We start from the raw sequence: 19,823 nt of genomic DNA, 5'->3' as shown, positions 1-19,823 counted from the left end.
TAGGAATGTCATGAGGTGCGTACAGTAGCTTGAGTTCCATGCTATTCCGAGTCTGTGCTCCTAGGCTAGTGGTTCCCAAACTTTTTTGAAGCACGGTGCCCCTGAGTACCAGAATTATTTTCACAGCACCCCTAGGCCAAAAGTTTATCGTTGAGAAAATCAGAAAGAAAAATGTAATTAAGTAAATTGTGTTGATATCTCTTCCTTAGTGGTCAGTTATTTGGTGAGGGATAGGATTCACTTCTGTTTGTCCACAATTTGCCTATTACAATAATTTGAATTGGTTCTGGATCACCAATCCGAGTCACCTCTGCAAGTCCCCTAAGACACTCCAGGGTCCCACAGAACACAGTTTGGGAATAACTGTGCTATGCTATAACCATCTCAGGGTACAGTACAATAGCAGTGTCATTGCATAACATCTTTATTAAGAAAATAAAGCATTTATATATTAGGGGGAAAAATAATTATAGGCTGTAAAAATAGTTTATTTAGATTTTTATACAATCTGCAACTGATAGTCCAATTCCCAGCTTTGAGTTTTGCCAGAAGCTCCCTGTACTGGCTGAAAAATTGAGTACTCCTACCATTGGCAGTCCAATGCCACCATCATGTACTGCATACCTCCCAACTTCTGACGTCCCCGAGGCGGGGCGTTGCTGCTGTGCGCCTACGGCGCGCTGAAAATTTCGGCCCCCATTTTGCCGCTATGGGGGCATGACCCAGAAGCTCTGTGAGCCTCTAGCCATGCCCCCAGCCCCCTGGCTGCGGGAATAGACGCTGTGCACATGCAGCAGACAGGGGGGACTCCCAACAGCCCCCCCTCACCGCGGGATACTGCCGGCCGCGGGAGGTACAGCGGGACAGCCCTGATAATCGGGACTGTCCCGCTGTAATCGGGACTGATGAGTTCCACTTTAGCAATAATATAGATACACTGCTGAGTTCTATGTCTCCCATCCCACATCCTCTCAGAGAACTTCTTACGGAATATACAGGAAGTGTTTAACGTGAGACTCAATGTCAATCATGGATCCACAGGTTTTATGACAGATACTTTAAATCATTAATAATCAAATTATTATTTATAAGGTACCTAAATAATTGAAAAGTTACAGAACTACAGTGCTAGTATGTGTTGTTGGAAAACGAAAACCATTCCACACTCTTGGAAATACATAAGGCCAAACTCAATTAGCCGCAGTTAATGACTATTTGCTAATAATCTGCCAGGACTATTTCATTATAGCACGCAGGCTGCAGTTGACGCAGATTTCTGCAGAGGCTAAATCAGATCTGCACGTTTAGTGCCATGAGCGCAGGTTCAACAAAGCTGCCTAACACATAGCTCCAGAAACTTTTCCAGATCATATGGACACTAGTGGAGAAACCACAATGGACCACTATCCAAATGGTGGCTTACGAAGGAAAAAAGCGTTTTTTTCTGTACTCTTTATGAATGGTTCATCAAACATAAAATAGGCTCTTTTGACTTTAAAATTTAAATATAAAAATTAAATGTGTACATGTGACAAATAATATCCATGAAATAAGTGTTTATAATTGGGTATATAAACTATATGGACAAAAGTATTTGGATGCCTGACCATTACACCAACAGGGGAGGGTTCAATGTCTGCTGATAATACCAAAAGTGGAAATATCGTCAGTTAAGATATTCAGGGGTAGATGTATGAGGCAGTAATAAGGGAGGAGAAGTGATAAAGTGGCTGGTACTTTATCACCGGCCAATCAGCTCCTGACTGTCCCTTTTTAAACCCAGCCTGTAACTTAACAGTCAGGAGCTGATTGGCTGGTGATAAAGTACCAGTCACTTTATCACTTCTCCTCCCTTATCACTGCTTCATACATCTACCCCTCAATCCCTGCTGGGACTGGCCTGCCGCAGACCCGCCTCCCTGAGGAGGCAAGTCTGTATTGTCGGAAATGGCCATGGAATGTTGTTTTCACCAGTCCTCTGACTTTCCAAAACTCAAAGCCCAGAACATTGAATCCGGCTGTCGAGTTTAAGTTGAGTGAAGCTAAAATGGGCAGGGATTCTGACTGTTGGGACATTCCGACAGTCGGAATCCCATATTAAAACCCCCCCATGACTGTAATGATATTGTATTCAAATAGATATACAGTATAAATAAGGCTTTCCACAACATTTTGGAGTGTTTCCGAGGGAGTTTATGCCCATTCATTCTGTATAGCATTTATGAGGTCAGGCATTGACATTGGACAAGAACATTCGCACAGGGGACCGATTGTTTGCAACTGGGCATGTGCATAGGTTTTTATGCGCATGTGCAGCCGCTGTGTTCGAGCGCTCACAGTGCTCATACACAGAAGTCCGTGTGGGGAACGTAGAGGGGCGTGGGGTGGCGGGCCGGGCAATTTGCATATGGGAACGCCCAGCGTTTCATGGGTGTTCCCATGAGAACGCTGGGCATTCCCATGCAATTTGCCTGGTAACGCGTGTGCGGGGGGCGGCAGCTGACGTAAGCAGATGTCAGCTGCCCGCCCTGTCCTCACACAGTGCACTCACAGGTCTGAGACACCATAGACCATCGAATGATTTCTCCCCCCGCACCCAAGGCTGCGAATGGATGATTATGCAAATCATCCATTTGCATGCCTGCGGGGGTTTGGGGGGGGGGGGGCTTGCAGCCTTGCGAGTCAACCAGAATAAGGGCCAATGTCTTTATAGTCCTTGCTTCGTACACTGTACACTGGGGCACAGTCATGTTTGAATAGAAAAGGGCCTTCCCCAAACTGTTGCAACAAAGTTGGAAGCACAACATTGGTCATAATGTCTTGGTTGGTTTAGTAAGCATTAGGGTTGCCCTTCACTGTCTTTTTCTCCAGCATCTTTACAAGCTGATATTGTGCCAAATCCAAAACCTGACAGAGATCCCACACAATGCGATAATTATAGGTCAATCTCATTGCTGAATGTAGACCTTAAAATGTATGCTAAAATACTAGCAACCGTTCAGCCCCCTTTCTACCCATCTGGTACACCCAGATCAAATAGGGTTCCTTCCAGGTCACCAGGAGTCTGACAACACTAGAAGAGCTATTTCTATTTCATTCTCTTCCAATATATATCCTCTCCTATGCATTTGCATTTTTAAGGTTCCACACCTAGGGTCCGCTTTCAGTTATGACAACGTCATACCCATAGTTCCCCTAATTTCAAAATATATTTCCTAGCTGCACAGATAGTTCACTGTGTACAGTGGTGTAATCCTAAGGCATGGAAGGCCTGGAGTGCTATTGAGGATGATGAACTGGGTCGGTCTATGGTCTCTTCCCTTGGAAAATGAGGTTCCGTCATCCTAGGACTGTGGCGTCTTACCCTATTGTTTTCCTTCCCATGTCTGTTTGGTAATAAGCAAATAGGAAATTTAGTCTAGCCCAGTGATGGCTAACCTTGACACTCCAGCTGTTGTTAAACCACACTGTCAGATCTGGGGTTAGTGATGTTCCCGGTGTTGGTGCTTGTGGGTCAGTGGTGGAAGGAAGGATTAGTCGTGGAGGCGAGATGAAGTTTCTGCGCATGTGCGCTGGTATTTATTATTGAAGATGCAGACAGGCAATATGGCAATTGAAACAAATGGTAGGAGCAATGGAAATAATCAGCGTGGAAGCTGAGAGTCCAAACAGTAAGGCAAGCAGTATAAGTCCAGTAAACAACACAGGAAATGCCAGTAATGCTGCAGCAGTATAAACCAGGTTTGCTTGGCAGGAGACTTACACTGATAATCTTCAGCACCAGATGGGTTAAGAGGCTGGATAGCTCAGGTTGTTGCTCAGGTGCTTGCTGGTGATTACACCTGCTGGAAGTCTCTGCTGCACTTGGAAATGGCAGCTTGTACTGCAGCTTGGAACCTGGAGTCTGGTTGCTGGGAGCAGTAGTTCCACGGAGGGTAACTGGAGCAGAGAATCAGGAACTTGGAAAAACCAGCAGGAGATTATTGACTGGAGGAATCACACAGGGAGACGAGCAGGAACAGGTAACTGTGTCAGAACAAGGGAACTGAACTGAGACAGAGCCAGGATACTTGTTGCTGGTAGCGACTTGTAGTCCAAGGCAAGGCTAGCTGGGAATAGCTGATCTTTGTACCAGAGGGTTTGCAGTCATTGGTGGAGCATACCAAGGGGGCGTGGCCATGCTCAGCACCTAAGCAACAGGGACACTAGGAAGCAGGTGAACTGGAGTGCTCCAGCGTGAGAGAGGTAACAGTGCTGTATGCCGGTTCATGACAGTACCCCTCCCTTTAGGGGTGGACACCGAACACCCACGCGGCTTGGAAGGATTAGACCTGTGGAATTCTTTCACCAACCTGGGGGCGTGGACATCTGTAGCATCAACCCAACTCCTCTCCTCAGGACCATACCCGGACCAATCAATTAGATACTGAAGGCGACCATACCGGATCCGAGAGTCTACCACCTTCTCGATCTCGAACTCGATGCCCCGTTGAGTTTGAACTTTGGGACCAACAGGAAGAGTTCTTTGGAAGCGGTTGAGTACTAGAGGTCTGAGGAGAGAAATGTGGAAGGCATTGGGTATCTTTAAGTATTGTGGTAACTGAAGCTTGTATGCCACCGGGCTGATTACTCTAACCACTGAAAAAGGCCCAATGTATCTAGGAGCGTACTTCATTGAAGGCACTCGGAGACGAAGGTTACGGGTGGACAACCAGACTCTATCACCGACTTTTAGACTGGGGACTGCACGTCTCTTGCGATCAGCGAATAACTTGTAACGCTGGGAAGCCTTTTTGAGGGAAGTATGAATCTTCTTCCAAATCTGAGAGAAGTGCTGGAGAGCAGAAGAAGCAGCTGGAATATCGATGGCCGGAAGGTCTTGAAAATCAGGAACTCGGGGATGTTGACCATAAACAGCAAAAAAGGGAGTGGTCTCAGTAGCAGAATGATAGCGGAAATTATGTGCGAACTCAGCCCATGGAAGGAGGCTCACCCAGTCATCCTGTGAAGAGGAGATATAGAGTCTTAGAAAAGTCTCAAGATCTTGATTCACTCTCTCTGTCTGCCCATTCGTCTGAGGGTGATACGCAGACGAGAATTTCAACTTAACTTGCAGCGCAGAACAGAGAGCTCTCCAGAATCTTGCCACAAATTGGACTCCGCGGTCAGATATGATTTCTCTGGGTAGACCGTGGAGACGGAAGATCTCTTTAAGGAAGACTTGAGCCAACTGAGGAGCTGAAGGTAGACCTCGGAGAGGGACGAAGTGGGCCATTTTCGTGAATCTATCTACGACTACCCAAATGGTGTTGTAGCCATCGGATGGTGGAAGCTCAGAGATAAAGTCCATAGATAAATGAGACCACGGGCGAGTTGGAATGGACAAAGGTCTTAATTGCCCAGCAGGAGCCTGACGTGAAGTTTTATGCTGAGCACACTTAGGACAGGCAGCAATAAAGTCTTGTACATCTGCCTTCATTTTCGGCCACCAGTAGTTTTGAGACAGGAACTTATAGGTGTTCTGGACCCCGGGATGCCCATTGAACTTGGATGTATGCGCCCAAGAGAGGAGACTGGAACGGAGATCAGGAGAGACAAACGTTTTCCCCGGAGGTGGAACTAGAGATACTTGAGTAGAGGCGAAGACAATTGGATTCAGGATGGGGTGTAGGACTGAATCGAAAGATTCTTCATCTGGAGCCATTGAACGAGATAGAGCATCTGCTTTAACGTTTTGTGAGCCTGGTCGGAACTGAAGCTTGAAATTGAAACGAGAGAAGAATAATGACCAACGAGACTGACGAGGGTTGAGTCACTGTGCGGTTTTCAAATAAAGTAGGTTCTTGTGATCGGTGTAAATGGTCACGGGGAATTTAGCTCCTTCCAAGAGATACCTCCATTCCTCTAGAGCTAGTTTGATAGCCAGGAGTTCTTGGTCTCCTATGGCGTAGTTCTTTTCTGCAGGAAGGAACTTGCGTGAATAGAACCCACATGGATGTATCTTGCCATCGGTACCCACTTGTGACAAAACGGCACCAACTCCAACTGTGGAAGCATCCACCTCTAGCTCGAAAGGCTGGTTGACGTTAGGCTGAGCAAGGACCGGAGCCGTAATGAAGGCGTATTTGATCTTTTGGAAAGCAGTCAGGGCCTCCTCCGACCAGTTGGTAGGGTCTGCCCCCTTGCGAGTGAGATTGGAGATGGGAGCGATCAAGGTGGAAAAACCTTTAATGAATTTTCGGTAATAATTGGCGAATCCATGGAATCGCTGGATGGCTTTCAGGGTATTTGGAACTGACCAGGACTCAATGGCTTTGAGTTTCTCAGGATCCATACGAAGATTTGTACCGGAAATTATGTACCCTAGGAAGGGTATGGATGGAACTTCAAAGACACATTTCGAAAGTTTTCCATACAATTGGTTCTGGCGAAGACGTCGCAGAACTTCTCGGACATGCTGTCGGTGGGACTGGAGATCTTGAGAGAAGATGAGGATGTCATCAAGGTAAACGACTACATACTTATACAGCACATCTCGAAATATTTCATTTACGAAGTGTTGAAACACTGCGGGTGCATTACTCAACCCGAAGGGCATGACCAGGTACTCGTAGTGACCGTCACGGGTGTTGAACGCGGTCTTCCATTCATCACCACTACGGATACGGATCAAATTATAGGCTCCCCGAAGATCTAACTTGGTGAATATACGAGCCCCTTTTACCCTGTCAAAGAGTTCGGTAATGAGCGGCAGTGGATAGCTGTTCTTAATAGTCACATCATTTAGACCCCGATAGTCAATGCAAGGGCGTAATCCTCCATCCTTCTTTTTAACGAAGAAGAATCCCGCTCCGGCAGGAGAAGAAGACGGACGGATAAACCCTTTCTGGAGATTCTCTTTAATATAGGTACTCATAGCCTCAGTCTCTGGTACTGACAAAGGATAAGTTCGTCCACGAGGAGGATTTTTACCAGGGATGAGATCTATAGGGCAATCCCACTCCCGGTGAGGAGGCAGGTTATCAGCTGCCTTTTCACTGAAGACGTCAGCGAAGTCTTGGTAGGCTTCTGGGAGACCTGATGACAAGGACGTACCGGAAGATCTCACTGGAATAACTTGAGCTAGACAGGTATGGTAACAGGATGGAGACCAGGATACCAGCTGAAGAGTTGACCAATCAAATCGTGGATTATGTCGCTGGAGCCACGGCATCCCCAGAATGACCTCATGTGAAGCTTTAGAGATGATGAGGAACTCAATGAGCTCAGAGTGAAGGATTCCTATACCCAGTACGACAGATTGTATTTGCTGAGTAATTGGGCCCTCTTGGATGCGACTTCCATCTACCGCAGTTATGTAAATTGGTTGGGACAGTTTTGAAACTGGAAGACGGAGACGGTCTACTGTAGACTGCGTGATGAAGTTGCCGGCAGCACCACAGTCGACTAAGGCCGACACAGAGTAAAGTCCAGAATTGGTCTCAATAATAGCTGGTAGAACAAGATCTGAAGAAGGAGGAGATTGGTGGAGTGAACCTAACTTGACTCCCCCATTACAAGTTAGGCCCGGTCGTTTCCCGAACGTACAGGGCAGGAATTCAACTGATGACCAGCAGCCGCACAATATAGACACAGTCTTCCCTGTAGTCTTCTTGACCGCTCCTCAGGAGACCTATTTATCTGCATAGGCTCATCCGAAGTTAAAGACTGGGACTGTGCCGGAGGCATAGGCCGCAACGGTGTGCGGAGATCACTGCGATTCTTCTCACTGTTCCGTTCACGTATACGGGAATCAATTTTAGTACACAAGGAAATCAAATCGTTCAGCTGCGGAGGAATATCTCGAGTGGCAAGTGCATCCTTAATGCGATCTGAAAGACCATGCCGGAAGACAGTCACCAATGCCTCGTTATTCCACTCAACCTCTGATGCCAACGTCTGGAATTGGATAATGTATTGACACATACTCCGGTTGCCTTGTCTGAGTTGAATCAAATCTGAAGAGGCCGAAGTTGAGCGCCCAGGTTCATCAAAGATGCGCTTGAAAGTTGAGAGGAACTCTGGGTAATTACTAAGCAAAGTGTCTGCACGCTCCCACAAAGGAGAAACCCAAGCCAGGGCAGGACCAGTCAGCAGGGATATTATATAGGCGATCTTAGTCCGTTGCGTTGGGAAGTTGTGGGGTAGCAGTTCAAATTGTATTTCACACTGGTTAATAAACCCTCGACACAGCTTGGGATTGCCATCATACTTGGCGGGTGCATTAAGATGCAGGTGAGAGACTGGAGTCAGAACTACTGGAGGAACGGACTCGGAAGAACTGAAAGCTGGCACTGGAGAAGACACTGGAGGCACAGAAGCAGTAGGAAATGATTGTTGCAGACGATCCAGACGCGACGACATTCCTTGCAGAAACTCGATAACTTGTCGTTGGGCGGCCTCCTGACTGTCTAACCGAGAAGACAAGCTCTGGAAGGCCCCTGTACCCACATTCTGACCTCCGTCCGGGTCCATGGGCCTTGGACTAACTGTCAGATCTGGGGTTAGTGATGTTCCCGGTGTTGGTGCTTGTGGGTCAGTGGTGGAAGGAAGGATTAGTCGTGGAGGCGAGATGAAGTTTCTGCGCATGTGCGCTGGTATTTATTATTGAAGATGCAGACAGGCAATATGGCAATTGAAACAAATGGTAGGAGCAATGGAAATAATCAGCGTGGAAGCTGAGAGTCCAAACAGTAAGGCAAGCAGTATAAGTCCAGTAAACAACACAGGAAATGCCAGTAATGCTGCAGCAGTATAAACCAGGTTTGCTTGGCAGGAGACTTACACTGATAATCTTCAGCACCAGATGGGTTAAGAGGCTGGATAGCTCAGGTTGTTGCTCAGGTGCTTGCTGGTGATTACACCTGCTGGAAGTCTCTGCTGCACTTGGAAATGGCAGCTTGTACTGCAGCTTGGAACCTGGAGTCTGGTTGCTGGGAGCAGTAGTTCCACGGAGGGTAACTGGAGCAGAGAATCAGGAACTTGGAAAAACCAGCAGGAGATTATTGACTGGAGGAATCACACAGGGAGACGAGCAGGAACAGGTAACTGTGTCAGAACAAGGGAACTGAACTGAGACAGAGCCAGGATACTTGTTGCTGGTAGCGACTTGTAGTCCAAGGCAAGGCTAGCTGGGAATAGCTGATCTTTGTACCAGAGGGTTTGCAGTCATTGGTGGAGCATACCAAGGGGGGCGTGGCCATGCTCAGCACCTAAGCAACAGGGACACTAGGAAGCAGGTAAACTGGAGTGCTCCAGCGTGAGAGAGGTAACAGTGCTGTATGCCGGTTCATGACACACACATCCCAGCATGCCCTGCTACAGTTTTACTATTTGGCCATGCTAAAACTGATGCAGGGCATGCTGGGATGTGTAGTTCAACAACAGCTGGAGTGTCAAGGTTAGCCATCACTGCCCTAGCCCATCCCTTGTTATTCCAATTTTACATAACCACGACTTTCTCCCAGGTACGCATAAAGTGTCATTCCTTGCATGGAGAGATAGAAATATTCTATATCTAAATTATATTTCTAAAGACACAATTTTCCCACAATTTTCTCAGATCCAAACAAAGCTATCCCTACTAGAAATTTCTATCAATTCTTACAAATTAGGCACTTTCCTTCCACAGTGAAACACCTCCTCACTAATCGGCTTCTCGCTACTTTTGAAGCTTTACTGTATGTCTTAGAATCTCTTCTACTAGAGGTTTGATCTTCCTCTTATACACATTGCTTGTTAGGGAGACTATCCGCCAACGCACTTCTGATGAGAGGGCCTGGGAGGCGGACTTCAACACTACTCTGGCTGACAAAGACTGGACAGAGATTTGGGACAATGCTATCTCTAGTTCTATTTGTATTAAAATAAGGGAGAACACATAAATTGTTAGATGAATGGTACCAACTAAGTAGAATGTATCTTCTGTATCGGCCCACTTGCGTTCCCAGTGGAATTTCCTTCATTGGGCGATCCCCATCTCCGGCACAGGTTCCGCCCCCTCCCTTCCCTACCTCCGAGAGTGTGATACGAATAGGGGTCTGCACATATGTAAATACGCACATGCGCAGACCCCACCATTGGAACGGGGCTGATTTCTGCCCCTTGTAATCGGACCTGAATTAGGCCCCATATGCGTATGTCCACCACACTTTCGGTTTCCCGGGTCACAACTGTTGTTCTGTCCCGAAAGCCATGACCCCGGCCCATTTTCGTTTTGCTTGACAGCAAATCGCCAGGCAGAATGCAATGTCCCGCTTCCCTATCGGCAAAAAGGGGGCATGTCCGCATAAAAACTCGCGGATTGACGAGAATCGGGCACGGTCGTGACAATTCATGGCCGTAATCGACAAAACGGGCCCGACTGCTTTCAAAGTCAGGGCCATTCTATCGATCTCTCTCTTCAATGCTGTCGGACAAGACAAAATTAAATAGGCGGCTGCCGCTATTTCCCTTGTCGGAAATAGCAGCAGAGATTGAATACCCCCCCCCCCCCCTTAATCTTTCTGCAGCAGTTGCTACTGTATTCCAGGGGAGATAGAACTTAATTAAACTTTCCTTTTTAACGTAAATTCTGCCCCACAAATGAACAGAGAGTAAATTCCAATTAGAATAACAACACAAACGCTATTTATATTCACTATAGCTGAGAAATGCCTTAAAAGAACAGCCTGGTTTTTTTTTGTTTCTGTTTTACCGATTATTTTGTTTGTTTCGCTACTCTATACCTTTTAATAGCCCGTAGCATCTTCAAACACGAATATACTGTATCTTCAATTGGTTCATTGGCATTTCAGACAGATTGTTAGTAGGAAAAGTTTATCCCACCTCTAGCTGACAGGGCTTAAAAGAGTAAAGAAAAATGCATAGGGGTGCAGAATTCGATTCATCACATTAAAAGTGTGTGAATTGTTTAGTTTTTCACATTCCTCAATTCACAAGCTCGAACATATGGTGCAAAATTACAGTAAGGTATCTCGATACACTGACATAAAACATGATTAAACAATGCTCCTTCCTGCTGCCAGCCACTGATATGTGAACTGCACTGAGTCTCTCCGAGCCTCATTAATTTGTAGCTCATCTCACAGACAGATGTCAGTTTCAGCAGCAGCGGTTCCACATATTTTTTATAATGTCTCACCGACAGAAGTTAGAACTTTTTCCATAGTAAATAACATTTTTGACCCAGATTCTACAGTTCCCAGTGTAAATCCAACATTGTACACCTTATAATGAGCTCAGAAGCTGTTTAATTCTTCTTTAATTCCGAATCTTCCTATTCACAGAACACTTTAAAAATGTAATTTATAAAAAATATAATCCCATCCTCGGCATGAACAAAACTATGGGGTTTATTCTAGTTCATTCTTTCTGACAAAATCCTTCTTAGATGGACAAAACCATGTGCACTGCAGGGGGGCAGATGTAACATGTGCAGAGAGAATTAGATTTGGGTGAGTTTTTTTGTTTCTGTGCAGGGAAAATACTGACTGCATGATTTTACACTGCAATATAGATCTCACTTTGAAGAAAAACCCCACCCAAATCTAATTCTCTCTGCACAAGTTACATCTGCCCCACCCGCAGTGCACATGGTTTTGTCCATCTAAGAAGGATTTTGTCAGAAAGAATGAACTAGAATAACCCCCTATGTTTGACTGTAAATAGATATATTGTAAGACACTTCAGCTCCAATTCTCAAATACTTCCTGCAGGCGGAGGTGGACTGGCCCACAGGGCTAACAGGAGAAACCCCTGATAGGCTACACTGCTTGAGTGGTCCACCCCACGCATTAAGGGTTCAAGTTCCACACTACTACTACTTTATATAGTTAAATTAATTTTCACCTGCTCATTGTATATAAAAGAGGCTTCATTTGAGAAGAAAGCCGGAGAAGAAAGCTGGTGGTTGTTGTCGACACCAGGACCGAAAGGCAGCTTTCACCTCATCATCAGAGTTGAAGTGTTGACCCTTAAGGTGCTCTATCATCTTTTGGAAGAGGTGAAAGTCTCAGGGCGCAAGGTCGGGCTGCATGGCGGGTGTGGCAGAACCTCCTTGAACTGCCGGCGCTGCAACCCTCTTCCCAAAAATGAAAGATCACCTTAAGGAACAACACTTCAACTCTGACGATGAGGTTAAAGCTGCCATTCGACCCTGGTGTTGACAACAACCACCAGCTTTCTTCTCCAATGGGTTTGCCCAACAAGAGTTGGTGCACATGCGTAGAAATGGAAGGGGACTATGTTGAAAAGTGAATAATGCATTACACAGAGGATAAACTGAGTTACAGTATCATGTATAAAAAAGTGTTCAAATCTGTTCACAAATAAAAAAGATATAGCCATGGAGGCATTACTTTTCAATCCAGCCTCATATATTGCACACTAGATCCCAGTAACGTCTGTAAGTAATCAGAAAATACCTCTAAGACAGTAGAGACCATCAAGGGTTAACACAAAAATTGAAGGTAGCTAAGAACCAGTTGGACCATTTAGTCTGCCCCTTTTTATCCTGTAGGCAATCTTCACACTTTTCAAACATTAGATCTTTGTTAACATATAGATATGACTATCCCATGCATATTTACATTTATCTACCATCTTAACCTCTACCACCTTTGATGGGAAGCTATTCCACTTGTCCACTACTCTTTCTGTGAAGTAATTTTTCATTGAATTTCCTCCCTCCAGTTTCATTGCTTGTCCACGAGTTATAATACTTCTCTTCCTTGTCCTATGTCCCTGCTGTATTTTGTTAATGCCCTTGATATATTTGAAAGTTTATATCATGTTCCTCCTTTCCCTTTTCTGCTCTAAACTATACATGTTAAGATCTATTCGGTTTTTCCGGGTGATGTAGGCCATGCACCATTTTAGTTGCTCTTCTTTGTACACTCTCTAATGTGTTTATATCCTTCTGCTCAACTACCAGGCTGGAGGTGGTCATAACTGACGTCAGAGACCCTCCAGAAAAAAAATCTGGGCATGCCTGCATTTACAAACACACTTAGAAAACACCATGTTTCCACCCGTGATTGACAGCATTCTGTCAATGTCGGCTTCCTGTCATGCATACGCAGTCATTCGTTAATCAAATGGATTACGTATTCTCTGTTAGCAATCCATGCTGGATTACGCCTTATGTTTGTTATATTGTCCTTATGCGTGCTCAATAATGAATGTTTTGGGATCCTAATAGAAAATTACTTGATACAGTGGATGTTTTTTCACTAATTTGACCACATGATACTGCCCAATTTTTCATATTGCCAAATTGGCACCTGCCATGCCGAAAGGGGCGGAACTATGAGGTGAGTGGGCGCGGCTTCAGTTGGAGGGACATGGCCTAGCACCGTTGTTCCACATTATGGGGGCAAGCCCAGCACCCATTCCATTCCACTGTGTGCCTGTTCCCATACATGTCTATTAATGGCTTTTGAGGAACATGAAAAACACTGAGGGGAATTCAATTATGTGCCAGATTTTTCGACAGTCGAAATATAATAGTGCTGTAATAGTATAATGCGGTTTAAAGGTAAAGTACAATTTTGGGCTTTTCAAAGCCAATGGGCCCGATTCACTAATATTCAAAAGTGATAAAATAGAGAGTGATAAACAGCCAGCCAATCAGCTCCTGTCTGACATTTTTAAAAATCCAGTCTGTGACATGGCAGGTAGGAGCTGATTGGCTGGCTGAGAATCTGGCCCCATTTATGTTGCAAACCTCCAGGCATGTACAGTATACTGTGCACATAGGGCTGGATTAAGGACCTAATGGGCCTGGAGTTGAAAATGTTCAAGGGTCTATTTTGAGATGTTGAACCTCCGCCAATGCCATGTAGGAATGTAGAACCCATACACTCGAAGCCCCAGTGTGTCCCTAATTATATGTCTCCCTAATTATATAAATGTATAAAAACTGCATAAATGTGTAAAATTAGAATGCAATTTTAATACTCATGATTGATGGTCCTATTTTTAGATGGAGGCCTGGAGCTGGAGCTCCACCCTCCCCATTGTTAATCTGGCCCTGTCACACTCCATCCACTTGTCAAAGCATTTTCTTATTGCAGTTACTGCCAGTGACATAACTTCCAGAGGCAATGCAAGTTTTAGTGTCCAGGCGCTATGTGTTGGGGGGTGGAGAGTGTCAAGAGGTTGGGCTTGGTCCGACCCCCCCCCCTTCCCCCTCCGTCCCTCCCAGGCAGCAGCAGCACACACCTTTACAGCATGTGCTGTGCTGACAGCAGGCTCAGCATGAGCGTCTTACTGACGGTGTGAGAGCTCATGCTGAGCCTGCTGTCGGCACAGCAAATGTCCCATGATTAGGCCACACCCCAAAATTTTACCAGGGCCCAGCATACCTCTCGCCTGCCCTGGCTACAACCACAACTTTTATCTGAGACTTCGACATGGCGAAGAGCCTGAAAAAAAGGCATGGTCTTGGTAAAAGGCACTATCCCTCTTCTCTTCACATGTCACTCACAGCTCTTCTATACTCCAACACTCAGTGACCATCTTTGTCCGCATACTCATCTCCATCATTGGCTTCTAGCCTCTAGTTGTATGTTGATCGAGTCCTCACTACTTATATCCAAGCTGTAATGTGTATTGAACTGTGGTGCTCTTTATTTGTACTATATTCTTGTTATTTATTCAATGTTATGCCAAGCTTTGTCTCCCTGTATTGTTCCTTTGTACGGCGCTGCAAAACACTTGTGGCGCCTTATAAATAAAATTCTAATAATAATAATAATCTATGCCTCCCCATTTTCAGTCACTGTGGGGGCAAGCCCAGCACTTTATGAGCTGCTAGTATGCCCCCAGTCCTTTTGTCTGCCATGAACAAGCAATTCGTGCATGCACACAACATCTTTTCAACGCTGCTTTGCTACGCATGTGTGGGTCTCAAAAAACAAACTGTCTGCAAAAATTGGCATAGGACGGTATTGAATGTTGCCGGCAGCGGGGTTTGTGCTGTGAGGATGGCTTTTTTTTTCCAGCGAGGATCATCAAATACAAGCCATCCTTGCGTCTAACCCCCTCACCAGCCGCTCTCTTTATACAATGTTCCAGGGAAATCCTTCAGAGGACAGTGAGGATTCCCCGGAAGGGTGAGCTTCATTTTGTGGCGAGCCTCACCATTTTGACGGCTGCACTTACTGTTTCCACCTTGCTCAAAAGAACCAGCGAGGTGGAAACAGCGAGTGAAGGGGACGCCATCAATACTCTGATGGCAAGACTTCACAAAGGGATTGAATATACCCAATAGTTGGGAGATGCGGTTATGACTTATATACTCTGGTACTGAGGGTATGAAAGAAATTCTAAAACAGTTTTTAAGTTCTAACTATTACATTACATACAGTATACCCCTTTCACATTACAAAAATAACGCAGGTCCATTACAGGTTGTTGCCAGGGCGACCTGGCTCTTCATGCAATGTAGAAGCGCCTTTTAAATTTTCCGGGTCCAGCAACACAGCATTCCAACCCAGGTTAAAAGAAGGGTTAATCTTGGATCAGACCCGGTTGCTGTGCATGGAGGAGTCAGCGCTAGGAGACAGCGTTAGCTCCAAGCGCTGCCTCCTCCCCTGTCCCCTGATGACACGCCACTGCCCCGCCCCCTTTCTGACATCAGCGACACGACTTATTGCCGGGTCGCTTTGGGGCCTAGCATCGCAACTGCTGGGTAGCTCCCGTGACGGACCCATGCAAAAATCCCGAGTGCGACACAGCATTTGCAATGTGAAAGGGGTAATACATTAACAGTTAAAAGAAATAAGCATTATACACTCCACAACTGACACATTTTATAATACTTGTCTAAAACATAAACATCCTGTACTAATAGTTCTGTACCAATATCTAAGAACAATAACGGCATGCAATAATTTGCGCTACATGCTGTGTGTTAGAATTTACAAGCTCCGATAGTTTTAAATGAGTTTTAAATGAGTGAAATTAAATAAAAAAGATTAGTTTATGAAAAGGTCAAAAAAAATATCATACAGTATATAATGTAGTCTACTGCATGAACACACAGAGTGCATTTAAAGAATGATGTTACCACTCTCTGTAAAAGCAAATCCATTTCCCAGCCTTCTGCAAATTATAGAAGTAGCTCTGCAAACATCGATTTTTTTAGTTTAAAGTTACTTAAAAAAACATTCACAAGATATAGTGCACCGTAAAAAATGAAGATGGCAAAATGTATTGATGCAAATTATTGGAGTTTACAGTTTACTGAACAAATTCAGAGCTGGAGAAGGACTACTACGCTTACTAGAAATAATGGGTGCAATTTAATAGGATGAGAGATTCAGAAAGTGAGAGATTTGGGAAGAAATCTCGAGTTTTTTTAAAGCGGCGATCATTTACACTGCAAAATCAAACTGGTCGTATTTATGATGTGTCTTTTTCTTAATTTCGACTGTATGTGCATAACAAATAATGTTACACTGGCTGCGAAACATTGGGTGAGATTTAATAGGACGAGAGATTCAGAAAGTGAGAGATTTTGTAAGAAATCTCCAGGTTTTTTAAAGCGGCAATCGTTTACACTGCAAAACCAGTTTGATTTTGCAGTGTAATCGATTGCCGCTTTAAAAAACCTGGAGATTTCTCACCAAATCTCTCACTTTCTGAATTTCTCATCCCATTAAATCTAACCCATTGAATCAGAATATTTTTATCCAGATAAAACCGCAATTACATACAGTATATTGGCATACTACTATACATGATTTTAAGCAGCAAAAGCTTCTTGTGCATTAAGTTAGCATCCTGGTTTGCATAAGAAGCATTTAACAGGAAGAAAATGAAAAATTACATGTACAGTACACGAGTTTTTTGACAAATCAAAGTATATTTTAAATTTTTTAGGTTATAAATATTTTTTTTTATGTTTATTACAAATGTACTGTAATTTAAAATCTACTTGTAAGTTAATTTAAACATTGCTAATTATAACCCATCCAAACAAACCAGCTCTTATTATGTCTGTACTTTATAAAGCTGTTGTGTGCGACATACTATCTCGGCTCCTGTTACTTACTGGCCTGCAACTGTTATATACTGTATACTTCACATTCCAGTTGGTTTTTTTAAATCGTACGCTTCCTGGTCTAAAAATCGTGAAAAGTCACATCTTATTAGCATATTGAGCAGAAAAGTTGCACTTCATTCTGATGGCCGAGTTCCCGGAAAAAGTCAGACATTTTAGCACCCAAACTGGAGCAAATTTGTGGAACCAGCTCCTGCTCAAAGAACTTGGGGCTGGTTATGCTTAGAAGGGAGGACCCAAGGCCTTTATTTTACTTTTACTTGCAGAAACATTGCACAGATCTTACTGATCTGTACGTTCTTTAAATTGGCTGGTGTTTGGCTGCCTGCAAACTTTGTTTAATGGGTATATTTATAGTAACATACATAGTAACAAAGTGATTAAGGTTGAAAAAAACTTTGCTGACTGTCCCCACCACCCAATCCAACCTCCCCGCTCCCCCCTAACACTGCCCGTCTCCCTGAAGCGGAGATGGGCAGGGTTCACTTCCCCCGCTGCCCAGAAACTGTGACACGTGTCCCAGTCAGATGGAGTGCCGGCTCACCAGTGGGGGCATTCTGGCGAACCTCAGTGCTGGCTGAGAGGCATTCCATCTGTATGTCCTTTTTAAGGTGCGTTGCCCAGAACAGAACACAGTATTTCAAGTGTGGTCTCAACAATGCCTTGTACAGAGGTACTATTGAATTGGTATCCCTTGAATCCATTTCCTTTTAAATGTATGACAGTGTCCTGTTTGCTAAACTTAAGCAGTGTGCACTATTACCCAATTTATTATCTATGATGATCCCTAAGTCCTTCTCCACTGCAGAATTCCCTATATTAACTCCATTTAGCCTATATGTAGCTTGTTCAGTTTTGTTCCGATAATGAAAAACTTTACATTTTTCAACATTAAACCGCATTTTCCACCTTTCCACCCACCTTTCCAGTTTAAGTAAGTCAGTTTGTAGTGTATTTATATCCTCTCCTGAGTCAATTTCCTTACTCACTTTGTGTCATCTGCAAATATTGCAATCTTACTCACTATGGGCCTTATTCTAGTTCACTCTTTCTGACAAAATTCTTCTTAGATGGACAAAACCATGTGCACTGCAGGGGGGCAGATGTAAAATGTGCAGAGAGAATTAGATTTGGGTGAGTTATTTTGTTTCTGTGCAGGGAAAATAATGGCTGTTTTATTTTTAAACTGCAATATAGATCTCACTTTGAAGTAAAACCCCACCCAAATCTAACTCTCTCTGCACAAGTTACATCTGCCCCCCTGCAGTGTACATGGTTTTGTCCATCTAAGAAGCATTTTGTCAGAAAGAGTGAATTAGAATAACCCCCTATGTCATTACCTATTTCATTAATGAATACATTAAACAAGGTGGGCCCCAATATTAACCTTGTGGGACTCCACATTGGACCTTACCCCAGCTGGAATGTATGCCATTTACAACCACTTGGGTTGTACCCGATTGCGCAACCAGTTTCTAATACAAATACAAATTTTATCTCCTACACCTAAGTTACCTAGTTCTATTAATAACCTTTTATGAGGAACCGTGTCAAAAGCTTTAGTGAAATCAAGAAGTATTACATCAATAGCTTTCCCTAAGTCCACCCCCTTACTGACCTCTTCATAGAAGCTAATTTAAAAAGTCTGGCATGATCTATTTTTAACTAACCCATGCTGAGCCTTGCTTATTACCTTCTCCTGATCTAAGAAATTTTGGATACTATGGGGGAAATTTACTAAAGGAAATTTGTAAAAAAATAGGTGTATTTGTATCCAGAAATACACTTATTTTTGACATTTACTATCCTGAAAATATGGCAATTCGTAGTCGTATTGATGTGCTAACAATACGAATACAAATTGCCGTATTTTCAGGTTAGTAAATGTAAAAAATATGTGTATTTCTGGATACAAATACACCTATTTTTTACAAATTTCCTTTAGTAAATTTCCCCCTATATCTTATTATTCCTTCAATAATAACCCTATACCCTTAACATGGGTTGATTTGTGGGGGGACTTCCTGATTTTACTATGTCACTATACACAGTAGCAAAATGACTCTGTTCATGCACAGTGAACAACTTGGTTAGGGAATGAAGCATCCATGAAAGAACCATATTTGTGTATGCACAGTACTGCTCTCCCATTCTACCATATGCCACTAGTTATTGGAGTCTGTAGTTTCACCATTAGCTGCCATCCATGCAGCCATCTATATATGTACAATAGCCAAGAGGGCTGAGATCTGTATTGTAGAGTAACTCTCAGCATGTCTTCCCACAGTTTTAACATCTCTAACAGCAAAACTGTGGCAAGGCATGCTGAAAATTGCAGTTTCACAACAGCTGGAGAGCCACAGGTTAGCCAGGCCTGCAGCGGGCATTAGATATTGGTAACTGGAATGTTCTCTGTAAAGTATATAAATCAACAGAATGCCATCTGTATTGTATATTATTCTCTAGATAGTTATCTATATGATATGGTGGTCAGCAAGATACGTAGAGGTTATTAGAACACTGAGAAATCTAGAAGGGGATAATTGGAAGCTCCAATTCTATTTTTAATACAACTTGAGCGGCTGTGCATAATCCTCTGAATGTTCTCAGCCATAAAGTATGGGGCAGAACACTTACTGTATGTAATGGTTTCATATCCAAAAACACACTGAAGGATGGTGCTTTTAAGAAATAAAAATAGCGGGAAGTCATCACC

The 19,823-nt window shown here is 43.9% G+C and overlaps 1 protein-coding gene across 1 annotated transcript in view; it reads right to left on the bottom strand.

Moving 5' to 3' along the window:
• MORN1 (MORN repeat containing 1) overlaps nucleotides 1-19,823 on the bottom strand; it is a 417,830-nt gene that overhangs the window by 16,109 nt on the left and 381,898 nt on the right. The window lies entirely within an intron of this gene.

This window comes from Crinia signifera, chromosome 19, assembly GCF_055691185.1.
Source record: "Crinia signifera chromosome 19, ASM5569118v1, whole genome shotgun sequence".
In the NCBI taxonomy this organism is placed as follows: domain Eukaryota; kingdom Metazoa; phylum Chordata; class Amphibia; order Anura; family Myobatrachidae; genus Crinia; species Crinia signifera.
This window is presented reverse-complemented; position numbering and strand designations above follow the sequence as displayed.